This window comes from Sarcophilus harrisii, chromosome 6 (genome assembly GCF_902635505.1).
Source record: "Sarcophilus harrisii chromosome 6, mSarHar1.11, whole genome shotgun sequence".
NCBI lineage: Eukaryota > Metazoa > Chordata > Mammalia > Dasyuromorphia > Dasyuridae > Sarcophilus > Sarcophilus harrisii.
The window spans coordinates 103,843,837-103,860,260 of record NC_045431.1 but is presented as its reverse complement, the minus strand read 5'-3'; the positions used below and the strand labels follow the sequence as shown (position 1 = coordinate 103,860,260).

At 34.9% G+C, this 16,424-nt stretch overlaps 1 long non-coding RNA gene across 1 annotated transcript; it reads right to left on the bottom strand.

Annotated features, from left to right (window-relative positions):
• Positions 1-5,611: 5,611 nt before the first annotated feature.
• LOC116420040 lies at positions 5,612-16,005 on the bottom strand. The gene is made up of 3 exons (XR_004230367.1): positions 15,885-16,005; positions 14,951-15,001; positions 5,612-5,788 (listed from the first exon to the last, which is right to left on the bottom strand). It is a non-coding gene; the product is annotated as an uncharacterized LOC116420040 (long non-coding RNA).
• Positions 16,006-16,424: the final 419 nt, after the last annotated feature.

Here is a 16,424-nt window from a genome sequence, read left to right as displayed (position 1 = left end):
CGTCACACAGATAATAAGTAATGAACATAGTTTTTATTCTAGAACTAGTGTTCTTTTCACTGTACATAAAATCACGTGCTCTTTTATCCTTCACATTTAGTTGAATAACCTGTTTCCTACTAGCAACTCTTTGTATCTTTCTTCTACTGTAATTATGTATTTTTCTTATGTCCTCTATTCCCCTAAGATAACTGAGGGCAGAAACCACACTTTACTCATTTTGTTATCTGGAAAATGCCCTGTATAGAGTCTGTGTTGAATTAAAAAAAAAAAAACAGTTGTAATTGCCTTGAACTATCCTGCCTACTTGATTCATAGGAACTATCATTTGCCTCTTTTTGTATTTTCAGTGTTTACCACAGTACCTAGTACATAGTAGATGCTTGATAAATTTTTATTTCCTTCCTTCTTTCCTTCCTAAGTCTTGAGTATCTTTTAAGTGTACCTAGGACAGTAACAATAGTAGCTGTCATTTATATAGCACCTCAAGATTCACAAGTACTATACAAATATTATCTTATTTGATCATAACAACCATAGTCAGTAGGTGCTACTATTATCCCCATTTTTCAGATGAGAAAGTTGAGGTAAATAGTGGTTAAGTGACTTATGCAGGGTCACACAGTATCTAAGGCAAAATTTTAAAGTCAGGTCTTCTTATTCCATGTCCAGAGCACTATCCACTGCAACAGCTAGTTACCAGTGAATTACACATAATGAATATTCAATAAATAAGCTGATTATTATGTTTTATGTGTACATTTTATTATGTGTGTATATAAATGGCACATCAGATATAAGAAGAGCTTCATATATATTTGTTGAATAAATATAGCAAGGCAACATAAATTTTTCCCCCCTGAAACAAAGTTTCTTCAAAACCAGTAATAACATTGCATGATTTACTGTCACTAAAGCTGTGGAGCACACAAATGGATATATGCAGGGTAGGTATGACCAACTTGCAACACATTACATGTGAAAAAATTATGTAGGAGAAATAGTTTGAAGGATGTTACTTTAAACATTACTAGGGAAAAATGGGTCAGTCACATAGCAAAAAGGAAGTACTGATAGCCCACATGCAGCATCCATATCTATCAACATCAAGAGATTTCAGGGAAAGCCTCCAGTACATTATGTGGGTCTCCTAAGGTGATTTTATGAGAAAACATCAATGGGAATCACTTAAGGTGGTCAAGTACAAATCAGTTGCAATAGGCATCCTTGATGAAAACTAATGAAATCACAGACAAGTCCAATGCAATTATATGGGTATGTTGCCCATATAATTATCAACTTTAATAACCTTCCCTCAAAAAGTTATATAGAAAAATTCTATAGTGAAAGCTAATGGTGTTATTTTCTCCATTAGCTTCTCATACTGCAAAAGAAGTATGGCAATGTTTAATTCCAGAATAGTTTTGTAAGGTAGAAAAATTGATGAAATTATCAGCTCATAATAAGAAAGTATAAATGTAGTATATTAATACTAAAGAAACAATAGATACAAATCTGCGTGGCTGGTATTACTATTCTCATTTACTCAATTTCTGACCCTTTTCGTAGAATCCTGGGAGCTAGTGGGGTCATATTTTCTATCACATAATCTTAAATAATTTTTTTAAGTATCTCCATTTTTTTTTTTGCCTTTCAACTAAGTCAAACTATCAGTCGAAGTAAGGCCTCAGAATTGGAGTTATTTCCAAGAAATGAAAGGACATTTAATCAAGTAATTTAAGGATTTTAAACCTTGGTTTCCTGACCCATGAGTTGGAAATAACGTTATTGACCTTTGTTAATCCATGAGGATACTCAGAGAAATAAATGAATCTTTTATTTCCAAAGTTTAATGGAAAAGCTTTTTGACAACAATAGGTGGTGCTACTGGGATAGAATACAAAATAAACTAATGTGCACATTGGGTGCAAAATATTGCTACATGAAACTTTGCTTGAACCAATTTATTTTGCACATCAAATTAAATTGAAGTAGGAAGACTATTGATGTGAATTTGGAGCAACTGTCAGAGAACCAAAAGAAAAATTCAAACAAACTAAAGGTCTATGACCTTGAACCAAAAAAGCAAGGTCTTTCCAAAAGTGGGAGTGATGTTTCAGCAGCAGGTTTTAATTTAGACCTTCTAATTGCTACAATAGCCTCTAAAAACCAGTGGTTGCTTGAGTCTTCTTGGATTATACCCTATTAAGTTCAATCGTATTTTAGCTACAGGGTGCAAATTCTAGCTAACTGCTAATGGTAATGGTGGCCAGCTTTCTAATTTAATTGGATTTTATTTTATGTTTTCTTTTAGTTCATATTTAAACTCACAGATATGAAAATTGAACTCTATCTTGGAAAGTCTTCTTAATAGGGACATCAGAATAATCTTAAATTTAAACAAAGGCAGTCCTAAACAGTTAGGGCAAAATTGGAACATACTATAGAATTGATAAGGGAGGCAATGCTGGAGAGAGAAAGGGTTAGCAAGGATAAGTCTTTTTTATAAAAATTATTTTCCAGATAAAGAAAACATTCTGACAAGGGAGCAACACAGTTCTGTACCAGGCAGCTCAGAAGAGTCTTTTGGAGAGGTGATAGAATAAATGTTCCTCAAGAGAAGCATTGAAAGTATCTTGGACTTGCTTTGATTTTAAGACAAATCCAAAACTAGAATATCCTTATCAGTTAACTGCTCTATGAACCAATAAAGACCAACACAATATGAATGTATAACTTGGACTTTTCTGCTTTTCATTAGTTTCCACAAACATTTACCACCTACAACAATTACCACATGTTTATAAAGAATCCTCTATGTACCAGACCCAACGATATTGGATAGATGTTAGGAATTAATTAATCAATATTTATTTAATATCCATTATATTCCAGTCACATCCTTAAGGATCTTCCATTCTATTGAAGAAGCAAAATGTCTATATCAGTGAATGTGTTTATAGGTACATTTATACATATTTATTTATACAGATGTATATAGACACATATATAAATGATGTGTACTTAGAAACATGCATATATACATATATTTACAAGTAACATTATACAAGATCTATATAAAATATACAAATCACAAGGTAATTTTGAGGCACAGAAGGTACTCTACCAGCTTAGTAAAGAAGGAATATGAACAGGCTTCATATAGAAGGTGTTGCTTGAGCTAAGATACAGAAATGGGTGAGAAACAGCAAAGAAGCTAGTTTGGCTGAACCATAGACTATGGGAAGGGTAATAATACAGAACAAGACCAGAAAGACAGGTTTGAACAAGGATGTGAATGACTTTCAATGAAAACTTTAACTTGGGGTCATGGGTGCTCACTTGACCAGCCTTCCGTGAAGAGAACCCAATCCAGGCTGCAACAGAGAGCTACAGTCTTACTGATAGATAATTTGAAATCAGGAAGTAATTACCTAATAAAATCTGCTTTGTGTTTTGACACATTTCAAATATTAAATCATTCTTAAATTGGAGCAAGGTAAGATCACATCTGGTTTCTTCCACACCCCTAGTAAGTACCATAGTATTTAAAAGTTTTCTTGTGTGAGTTTCAGAAGTCCAACATATGTGGCAGAGCAATATTTTACAGATAAAAGATATGCTATGTGGTCACTCGTAAATGCAACTTCTCTCTGGGTCCCTTTTTAGCAAATCCGTTTATGTGAAATAATTGGGATAGATTAGCAAAAAATGCTTTCATCTTCGTTTCTTGCCTTCGTTGCATTTTAAAATAATTAAAAATCCAGATTGTTTCTGTTTTTCACCTCAGTTTACTGGCACCCAGCAATGAGGTCTACACTTTGATTTTAATCATGGCCAGACAATATAAGTCCTCCATCTCAGAAGCAAGTGGAGCAGCAAGAGAGAAACCCTGCCGGGTAATTTCAAAGCAATGTACTTCATGCTGCTAGGCCTACAGTATGATTTCTGTTCTGCCACGGGTACCAATAGCGGACAACTTCCAATTTGCACCTCTCACATAAATCCACATTATGCCAATAAGTTTCGAAGAAAACCACAAGCTGCCCAGCTCAGCAGTCAGAGGTCTGTTAACAGATCCTTAACTATGATCTATTGTGTAGCACAGCCTGAAATATGGATGCAGAGTTTCATTTTATAGAGCCTTGCTCAGTTTTTCTTGAGATAATTATAAGTGTTTATTTTGGCTTTTAACAACTTTAATCACATTATTTAGCTTGTTGCTCTTTTGTCACCAAGTTAACCAATATCGTGTCCTCCCAGGGATTTCACCAAAAACTCACACTAGCATTGGCTTAATTGACAATAAAGACAGAAAAAATAAGAGGTTAAGGTAGTTAATTCCATTAAAACTTTACAGATGCCAAATTGCTATTACTCCCCAAAAATTATATTAATTTTCCTTAAACAGCAAAAAATTCCTAAATGGAAGAACTGTGGATCTCTCCAATTAATGAGGCATGCATTCTTCTCTGCAGCAAGGTTCCTGTTTTAAATGGCTTCAAATTGAAATGAGTTTACCCTAAACCCAGAATAATGGTATGTAAAGAGTCTTAGATGATAAATGTGGCTGTAATTATCATGCGACCTACTTCTCTCCTCTTATCTGAATTCAGGGTTAAAAATAACCTTGGCAGATCAGGAAGGGTTATTCATCCATAGTTACTTGGGGGCCACTGTTGAAACATCCTGCTGTGCCAAATTGCAGTTGATGGCTCAGTAATAGCAAAATGATGACATTCTTAAACAAAATCTATCAATGTATCCCTCTCATGGGAACTAGCTTTGAAAAAGGCTAAAAGAATGTTGGTTTAACGTGTTCATAAGTCACCTTGTTTTGTGCATTCTGGTGAAGAAGAACTGGGGAACAGCCTCTAATAATTAATTATTCCATAAACTCTTAATGTATAACAAACCTCATGTGTAATTAGTTTTTAGGGCTTTTATCTATCCCTGTACTTTTTGGTTAATTGCTTCATTGAAGGATCCTTGAAAGATTTTTTCTTCAATAATTATCCCTTCACATCTCTAAAGTTTTCTCTTTGGATTTCTGTCCAAATGGACAGCCAGAATACTCTATTCTGTTTACTTGTGTTTGTTTTCTCTTTTTGTGACATCTTCCCAAGTACATATGCAGGTTTTTTAATGACAAAAAATTAAAATAAAATGACAAATAAGGAACACTTTTGCAAAATGGCCAATTCCTTATACATACCAGACAGCATTCTTTCAAATCATCACCTCCTTCTCCAATAAAAGCACCTTGCAATGTGACCAGAGTATCCAGACTTCATTTAACTAATATTTCAGGTGATTCATAAAATGTGAATAATCCAGTTAAATTGCCTTGGTCCTAGTCCCAATTAAGTCATATCCAACAGAAACCCTTAAAAACAGGATATACATTAGACCTGTGATTTCTTTCATATATAGAATTCCTTGCCAATGCAGCTCAGCGTCTCTTCTGCAATTTAGAGTCTAAGAAAATGACCTAGAGCAGATGTAGACCTAGAGCACAGGTGTTGAACTGAAATGGGGACCACTAAACCATATATAAGGATCCTGGCAGCTAGATATTGATTTTAAAAACCACATATTAACATTATTTCTGTCATCTATTTTTGTTTATTTTGTTAAATATTTCCCTTCTATATTTTAATTTGTTGTGAGTTGCAGTTCAGAATATTGTCTGTGGGCTCTATGTTTGACATCACTGTGATGCTGAAGTACTTGCTTGGGATCAAAGAGCTTGGGATCAAACAAATTGTACCAGAAGTAAGACATGAACCTTTAAACAAACAAAAAACAAAAGATTAGGTCTCTATCCACTAAGCTTCTCAAAGTGAGAATCAACATAAGAAAACTAATACATAGATCTTTCCATATTTTATACATTCCCTTTTGAATTCCCTCCAAAGCCAAATAAGTCTCTATTATCAATTTTACATCCTATAGTTCTTAGAATGTCAAACCTGAAAGAGTACTTAAAGAACTAGTACCATGAGAGCATAGATTGAGAGTCTGAAGTGTCCTCAGGTACCATCAAATCAACTTGTCATCATTTTACAGATGAAGAAAATGAAACCTGAAGAAGGGAACATAGTAAACACTTAATAAATATTTATTGAATGAATGAATGACTTTTCCAAGATCATTCAGATAGTAAGAAACAGAGCTATGATCTGAATTCAGATTCTTCAAACTCCAAATCTAGCACTTTGCCCCACTCTGCCATCTAAGGATATTTTATAGAACAAATAACTATGGTAAGAATCAAAAGACCAATGTTTATTTTTCTACTTCCAGTTCTTCTACTTATTGGAACTTTGTGAATGTGGGCAAGTACTATGACCTGTTTGGGGCTCAATTTCCCCATCTATAAAATGCCAGGGTTGAGCTAAGTCCCTTCTAACTCTCAAATTATATTGCTGACCTGAGAAGTAGCAAGTAGGACTAGAAAGAGGACTCCATAGGCAAATGATTCAGTCACTTCTTGGCTTTGCTACTAATGACTTGACATAGCTAAATGTATCACCTCAACCTCTTCATCTATGGACTAAGGAAGGAAGGAAGGAAGGAAAGAAGGAAGGAAGGAAGGAAGGAAAGAAGAAGAGAAAGAAGAATGAAAACAAGTATTTACTAAATGTTTAGTGTGGGTTATTGTGCTAAGCACTTCATAAATATTATCTCATTTGATTCTCACAACAAGCCTAAGAAACAGGCACTTTTATTATTCTCATTTTTCATGTGAGGAAACTGGGGTAGACAGAAGGTAAAGTGACTTGCCCAGGGAGAGGATGGATTTAAACTCAGATTTTCATGACTCCATGCCAAGTGTTCTATCTCCTGATACCTAGCAGCTGACTCAGGGATGTGCTCACCATTTCTAACAACCTCAAGCTGATTATTAAATTTTCAGTGTGAGTATTTATCTCTCAAAAACTAGCAAGCACTAAAAATCAGGACTTGATTTATTTTTTGTAGATTGTCTAGATTTAAGAAAGTGCCTATAATTTGAATTAAACTTCAAAATGTGTATATTAATTCCCTTATTCTATCACCACCATCGCCAACCCCCCCCCACCCAGAGCCAACTGTTAAATATTTACCAACATGTCCCCAGTTTAGGAAGCATGGTATTTATGCTTCTTTTAGGAGAAGAGTTGCTAGGGTTTTTTTTAAATAACATATTGCCTTCGGAATAAAAAAAATCATATTTCTCAATAATAGCATAGGTGGTAGTAAGTGACAAGGAGGGATCTGAACTTAGGTGCTCACTCTAAATCTAATCATCCCACTGCATCATGCTGGGCCAAAATCTGCATTTTACATAGGAAAGTATAGAAGAAGCACAAAATTTGGAGTCAGAGGACCTGGATTCAAACCTTCTCTTTTTTACTAACTACATGACCTTGGGCATCCCTTAAGTAGCCTCAGTTTCCTTGCTTGTTGGAAAGAGATTCATAATTGTTTTGTGTTGTGGTTTGAGAGGTTGATGGAAGGAGAGGTTGGTGGAATCCATAGACCCATTCTCAGAATTCTTTTAAATGTTTAAATTAAATTAAGTTTTTCATTCAGTAAAACATTTTTTTCCTTTGTCCCATTTCATCCCCAAAGAAGAACAAAAGAACAATAAAACTCTTGTTATAAATAACAAAACAAGCTTCTAGACTGGCCATGTCCAAAGAGGGAAACATATGCATCTGTGTGTTTGTATATATGTATATACACATACATAATTTATTACACACACACACACACACACACACACACACACACATATATGTATGGGTGCATATCTTATGGATTCAACCTGCTAAAAGGCACAGCAGATAAAACACTTGTCCTGGAATCAAGAAGACTCATCTTCATGAGTTCAAATCCAACCTCGGATACTTAGTAGCTTGGTGACCCCGGACTAGTCTCTTAATCCTGTTTGCCTCATCTGAAAAGTGATCTGGAGAAGGAAATGCAAACTCTTAGAGTAATCTTTGCCAAGAAAATCCCAAATGGGGTCATGGAGTGTTGAATACATCAGAAAAATGACTAAATAACAAATGTGTATGTATACATATGTGCACATACATTGTTGTTACTGTCTAGTCTTTTTGTCATGTCCAACTCTCAGTGATCCTGTGGATTATAGTGTCCATGAAATTTTCTTGGAAAAGATACTGAAATAGTTTGTTTTTCATTCTCCACTGGATTAAGGCAAATGTCAGTTACATGACTTGTCCAAGCTAATTAAGTGTCTAAAGATTTGAACTCAGCTTTTCCTGGCCACAGGTCTAATATTTATCCCCTGAGCCACTTAAGTGCTTCCAAAAATATACATATATGTATATGTGCACACACATATGTATATATAGTTATGTATATGTAAAGATATATTGCATACATACATCTGTGGATAGATGTATGCATATACACATGTGTGTAAATGTTTTGTGTGTTGTATATTTTCTATATTCCATTCTGTACTCTGAGCTTTTTTGTTTCTCAACCAGGAAATGTTTAGCATATTGCATCATTAATCCTATGGAACTGTGCCTGATCATTATACTGAGTAGATTTCCAAATTCTTTCTTGTCTTTGCCATACTGTTGCATAAATTATTCTCCTGGTTCTGTTCACTTTACTCTGTATCAGTTCACACAAGACTTTCCTTCTCTGAAACCATCCCTTTCATCATTTCTTTCATCACAACAGCATTCCAATCTGACTAGCACATGGGATCATAGGTTCAGAACTGGAAGGAACCTTCAAAATCACATAATCCAATCCCTTCTTTTTACAGATGAACAAACAAACCAAGCAAGTTTAGGTGCTTTGTTCAAGGTCACACAGATAATGCATAACATTCCTTTGTAGTAACACTGTGATGGCAAAGAATTGGAAATTAAGGAGTTTCTCTTCCATTGTGAAATGTTGGAACAAATTATGGTATATTAATGTAATGAAATATTATTGTGTTCTAAAAAATTATAAAAAGTACAATTTCAGGGAAACTGGGTAAGACTTACTTAAACTGAAAGAATATCAAAACAATTTACATAGTCACAACATTGAATATTGAAGGAAAATAAGGTTAGATAAGGAAAGTAGAATTGAGTTTTGGAGAATTTGGCAAACCAAGCAGATTTTATGAAGTCCTTATTTAGGAGGAACTTTGGGACAGTTACCAATTGATAAAAGCAGTGTTTTGGAAACAGTAGGCTGGTAAAATGCAAGATGGATTAGAAAGAAGTAAGAAAGAAGTATGGATAGGGGAGGGAGGGAGGGAGGAGGGAGAAAATGACAGAAGGAGGAAGGGAGGAAGGGAGGGAAGGAGGGAAGAAGGGAAGGAAAAAAGGAGGGAGGGAGGGAGGGAAGGAAGGAAGGAGGGAGGAAAGGAGGGAAGAAAGGAACGAGGGAGAGGAGGGGAGGAAGGAAGGAAGAAGAGAGAGAGAAAGAAAGAGAGAGAGAAAGAGAGAGAGAGAAAAAGAAAGAAAGAAAAAGAAAGAAAGAAAGAAAGAAAAAAGAAAGAAAGAAAGAAAAAAAAAGAAAGAAAGAAAGAAAGAAAGAAAGAAAGAAAGAAAGAAAGAAAGAAAGAAAGAAAGAAAGAAAGAAAGAAAGAAATTGTTATGCAGCTAATATGTGCAAAGCAATGGGGATGCAATAGAAAGTAAGACGTCTTTGTCCTCAAGGTATTCACACTCTAACTAGGGAGTTATCACATGGAAGTAATTCAGCAACAAGTCAGATGGAAAAGTCCCAGGGTCCTTAGAATATAGCAGCAAAGCACATGTTTCTTCTTTAATGTAACTTTTCTGATAAAAAAAAAATCATATTTATTTCTGATGTTGAGTCATTTTCCAGTACCAAGGATCTTGGAGGCAAGAAATTTCTTTTCTAGGTCAAAAAGTAAGTATGATCAAAAAGTAAGTATGATCTCCACAGCAGTTGCTTCTTACAATGATCTGAGAGCACTGGAGCTGAAAGCATTATTTTTCCCAAGATTCTTGTATTTAGAAAACTAGGGTTTCCTTATTACAGTCTGAGGGAGAGGTGGTGGTAGTTGAACTTGTCTAGCATGTGTTTATCTCTTGCCTCTCTCACAGGATACTTTGTCCTTTCTGTAATGGCAGTTGGTGGGGATGATTGACTCCTTCCACAGATGCACTTGCCCTGATGATGGTTGTAAAGACTGGATTAGAAGCAGACCATTAGTGTGAGGGATGCTGCCACTCCCAGACTCAAGTATTCATCTATCTGCTTATTGGTGTCAGTTATTGCTTACAGGAGAATGAACTGGAAGTAGGCTTAGTGGCTTGAGGACAGGGAAAGCCCTAAAATTCTTGAGTTCAGTCGTAAGCTCTCTCCAACAGGGTCTGAAGTGGGTTGATGTTCAAAGTGGTAGTGATATTTTGACTTTCCTGGTACATACTGTCTCTTGTCTCTCCCTCAGAGTGCCTTGCTGCTTTAGTCTGACTTTCATGACAAGTCAACCCATGGCTTTTGAAAGTTGTTGTGTTCCTAATATACGAAAATTCTTAGACTTGTGACTTCAAAAGGTTACACTGTGGGTGCAGCTAGATGGCTCAATGGATAGAGCACTGGCTCTAAAGTCAGGAGGACCTGAGTTCAAATCCAGTTTCAGACACTGTTCCTAGCTGTGTGACCCTGGGCTAGTCAATCCCAATTGCCTCAGGGGATAAAAAAAATTTGTACTGTCAGTATGTTACCCCCCTTAGAGTACATTAAAGATTACGATAGTGTAATAATGTGTAACACAATCCTAATTGCCTCAAAAAGCAAAGATTGAGATCACAAGAAATAAAAATAATAGAACAATTTTTTAGAATCCTGGAAACATAAAACTAGAGCAGAAAAAGACACCAGAGGACATCCAGTCCAACCCCCTTATTTTATAGAAATCAAGGTCCAAGTTGGCACTTAACTAAATGATACTCTAGTATCATTAGACATGCTAAATATTGGAATGTGAGCATCTTCCAAAAAAGATTATTTCCTTCTATTTGTATCTACAGCTCATAACACAATACCTAGCATGAGAAGATGTCTAATAAAAACTGTTTGATTACTCAAGATCATATAGGTAGTAAGCATCAGATATGGGATTTGAATCCCAGCTACAATGATTCCAAGGCAAGTGTTATTTCCAGTGCTACATTTATGAAAGTGTATCAATTATGGGGGAAAGGTCTAATTACAAATTTGAATTCTGCCATTGGTATTTTGTTTTCTTCACAATATGCAGTAAGGAAAGACAGTGTAGAAATTTTTCAAGAACCTTCAATGAAGTCAACTATTAAATCTTGAGCCAAAAATAGTCATCAAATTTGTACCATCCCAACTTTGTTGATGATTGACTTTATCTCCTATCTACTCAAATCTCCCGGCTTGTTAAATTCTCTCCTTCAAAAGAATATCCAAAATGTTTCCAAAATTTCTGAAAGTCATCTTTTATTTCAGTTCAAATTACTATTTATTAAGTGCCTAATGTTTCTGACAGGATGTTATAGGACTAAGGACTAAGCTTTAAGGACTAAGAAAGACCTTGTCATGCTCTAGCTTTCCAGAAGATCGGAGCTTTGTGAATTGCTCCAATTCTAAGACAAATATTTGTAAAGGGCTGAAACTATGAAAACATATGCTTGAATCAGAAAACTGAACACTTAAGGCTAATTACCTATTCTATGTGAGACAATGACTCTATTAGCATATGCTTGGGAAAATGGCTATTCTCACTGTTTGGTGCTTACTCAATGTTTGATGTAAAGAAAATCATTGTAGGCAAGGATTAGAGGGTGGGATGAGACTTTACTTAGTAGCTGGAGGAGGAGGAAAAAGGTGGAGATTCTGGACTAAAGAATCAAGAGGAGATTTTTAGCAAAAATCCTGGTAGCTTGCTTGTTTCTTTCACTCCTTTCCCTAAAGATCAAGGACTTTTACTTATCCTGATTCTGGCTGATTCTGAGGCCTCCAGGGAGCTAGCCTATACTTTACAGAAATTAAACAGTTTTTCAGTAGTTTCATAAGCCTCTCAAGAGTCTTTATCTCCAGAGATAATAGTTTTAGATTGCTGTTTTATGTTTTGTTTTGTTTTAATAACTTTTTATTGACAGAACATATGCCTGGGTAATTTTTTACGACATTATCCCTTGCACTCACTTCTGTTCCGACTTTTCCCTTCCCTCCCTCCATCCCCTCCTCTAGATGGCAGGCAGTCTTATACATGTTAAACATGTTATAGTATATCCTAGATATAATATATGTGTGCAGAACTGTACAGTTCTCTTGTTGCACAAGAAGAATTGGATTCGGAAGGTAAAAATAACCTGGGAAGAAAAACAAAAATGCAAGTAGTCCACATTCATTTTCTAGTGTTCCTTCTCTGGGTGTAGCTGATTTTGTCCATCATTGATCAATTGAAACTGAATTGGATCTTCTCTTTGTCGAAGATAGCCACTTCCATTAGAATACATCCTCATACAATATTGTTGTTGAAGTGTATAATGATGTCCTGGTTCTGCTCATTTCACTCAGCATCAGCTCATGTAAGTCTCTCCAAGCTTCTCTGTATTCATCCTGCTGGTCATTTCTTACAGAACAATAATATTCCATAAGATTCATATACCACAATTTACCCAACCATTCTCCAATTGATGGGCATCCATTCAATTTCCAGTTTCTAGCCACTACAAATAGGGCTGCCACAAACATTTTGGCACATACAGGTCTCTTTCCCTTCTTTAGTATCTCTGGGATATAAGCCCAGTAGTAACACTGCTGGATCAAAGGGTATGCACAGTTTGATAACTTTTTGGGCATAATTCCAGATTGCTCTTCAGAATGGTTGGATTCATTCACAACTCCACCAACAATGCATCAGTGTCCCAGTTTTCCCGCATCTCCTCCAACATTCATCATTATTTTTTCCTGCCATCTTAGCCAATCTTACAGTGTGTAGTGGTATCTCAGAGTTATCTTAATTTGCATTTCTCTGATCAATAGTGATTTGAAACACTTTCTTATCTCGTTCTTTATGCCTAAATCATGTTGTTATTGTATAAGTTAATTGTGGCCCATGCCTAATTTCTGCCATACTAATTTCCAGTTTTCCCAGAAGTTTTTGTCAAATAGTGAGTTCTTATCCCAAAAGTTGGGATCTTTGGGTTTGTCAAACTCTAGATTGATTTAATTATTGACCATTTTGTCCTGTGAACCCAATCTATTCTATTGATCAACTAATCTATTTCTTAGCCAATACCAAATGGTTTTGGTGACTGCTGCTTTATAATATAGTTTTAGATCAGGTACAGCTAGGCCACCTTCATTTGATTTTTTTTTCATTAATTCCCTTGAAATTCTTGACCTTTTTTTCTTCTATATGAATTTTGCTGTTATTTTTTCTAGGTCATTAAAATAGTTTCTTGGGAGTCTGATTGGTATAGCACTAAATAAATAGATTAGTTTAGGGAGTATTGCCATCTTTATTATATTCACTCAGCCTATCCAAGAGCACTTAATATTTTTTCCAATTATTTAAATCTGCCTTTATTTGTGTGGAAAGTGTCTTGTAATTTTGCTCATATAATTCCTGACTTTCCTTTGGTAGATAGATTCCCAAATATTTTATGGTATCGACAGTTATTTTGAATGGAGTTTCTCTTTGTATCTCTTGCTGTTGGATTTTATTGGTGATGTATAAAAATGCTGAGGATTTCTGTGGATTTATTTTGTATCCTGTAGCTGTTTTGTGCTTTAATAATATTTTTTTCAATCCATACTTGAGTTTTTTTGTTACAAGCATTTCTTTTGTGGCAGAGAAAATAAATAGTTGCCCTATGTCTTTTAGTTACTATTTTGCTCAATGATTATTTGCTTAGGAGGAATCTAGTTCATCTTTTTAGGGAAGACCCTACTTAGAGTATAAATCAGACGTAAGCTATGCTGAGAGATTTTCTTGGAAAGCTTTCTAGCTTCAGGTAAAGACAATTGATGAATCAGGGAGTATGAGGAAAAAGCCTAATTTCTTTTTGATAAGGTCAAACACCCCCAAGACTAATTCTATGTCTGCATGCATCCAGAATTGAAGTGATGGGCAATAACAGTAATACAAAGGAATATTTACAAATGAATAGAATGATACGTGTATGCACATATACATATATATGCATATAAAAATATTCATACTTATATGTGTATATGTATATTTATAATATATATATATATGTTTATATAAACCAGGAATACAGATCAAGCAGTGGACATTTTCATCACTTATTTTTCAAACCACAACTTTCCAAACTTCTAGGAAATTTAACTATTATGTATATTTATAATATATATATATATATATATATATATATATATATGTTTATATAAACCAGGAATACAGATCAAGCAGTGGACATTTTCATCACTTATTTTTCAAACCACAACTTTCCAAACTTCTAGGAAATTTAACTATGAGTTCTCTCAGCTCTTCTTTCCACTTATTGGTCTAGTTTTAAGCTGGAACTATCAGAAAAACAGGTTACTAAATCTACTCACTCCACAACTTATGTATTTCTACATAACTATGACCTAATAACTTAGAGAATTGTTAGTAAGTTGCCTATCACTCAAACACAGAAGATGCAGGATATGAAAGATATTACTTTGGCAGAAACGTAACATGAACTTCTGGAGTAATTTGAGGGGAAATGAGTCCACTTTCCTCCTTTGAAAAGATGCTAGGAAAAAAAAAACTTGGGAGGTAGGGGACCAAGAATTATTGATCATTTAAAGGTGAGACTTCAGAATTGACACTGACATTTCCAATAAGATCATTCAAGAAACTTCAAATAATCAAAGTACATCTATTAGAATATTTCCTGCTGGAGACTAGTTGTCTTAGCAGAGAATTATCATTGTAAAAATATACAAATATTATTTTACCCACCTTGCTTTGCAGGCATAGCAATGTGCAGCTGACATTTATAACTCCCAGAAGCTTTTCATGGAGAGAAGAGAGAAGATATTAATAACAACAACAATAATAATAATGTATGGCTGTAATTTGAACTTATCTACAATGTTATTTCTACAAAAATGTATAAAAATCACATAATCTTGGAGTTAAATGGAAATTTTAAAAAATATCTAGTATAGAATTGGCAATCTTTTGAAAAAAGAAAAAATACCTGTAGTATTCTCTGTAAGATTTGGAGACTACTTTTCTCACTATACTCTCTTGGTATCATTATTTACTCTTAACTACGCAATTAGCATCTCCATGCAGAAAAGTCCAGAATTTAAGTTTGAGATCACCAACTGTCTATTGAACATTTCACACTGAAAGTCCAAGAGATTTCTCCAACATTTATATCCAACTCTTAATTCATATTCTTTACCCTTAAATCCTCCACTATTCCAAAACATTCTTATTTCAGTTGAAGAGAATACTATCATTCCAGCATTCCAGGTTCAGAAATTCAGTATTACCTTCAACTCCTCATTTTCTCTCTCTTCCTATATATTCAGGCAAATATTAAATCCTACTGTTTTTAGGTCTACAGCATCTTTTACATACATCCTCTTTTCATTTATGCAGCTACTATTAATTCAGGTCAGGCTGTTATCATTTCTCACCTAGATTATTACAATAGGATCCTAATTGTTCTCCCTTACTTAAGTGTTTCATGACTCCAGTTCATCCTACACATTTTTGGTAATGTTCTTACCTAAACTATAATACAAATATTCTAAATATATATATATGTTTATATATATATATATATCTAAATATATAAATATTCTAACATATAATATTCTCTGGGAGCAGGTTTCTTGGGGAATTTCTGGGAGCAGCCTTCATTTCAGTATAGTGTAATCACCCCAAATGCAGGCAGGAGTTAAAGTCCAAATCCTTTCCTTGTCTCCTTCAGAGTCTTATCTCGTTCACTTGGGGCTCAGCTAGTTTTTCTTAGAGGCCTTCTGTAGTGTTGGTTCCGAGAGCTTAAGCTGCCTTCTCTGGCTTCTGAATCTCCTCGACTGAATCCTGGCTGAGGCTCAGAGCTTCTAGCAAGCTTGTGTCTCTAGTGGGCTTGTCCTTTAGTGGGTTTGTCCTTCCAGTCCTGACAGCTCCTCCTTCTATGCCCCACACTGAGTATACACCAATCATTATATCACTAAGAAACCATTATTTGTTGTAGGATTAAATCAATTGTAAACTAGATTTAACCATTGTCTCCTCAATTCCACTTAGTACCTTGTTTCAGGTTCTGGCCCATAATATCTCCTTGTAGGATCAGATTAATCATACTGAACCATGCTAATTAGATAATTATTGTCTCTTTGAATTCCACTGTCTTAGTACCTTGTAAAAATCCTAACAATTTTTTCCAAAGTATTTTTGCATTAAGTATAGATCTCTC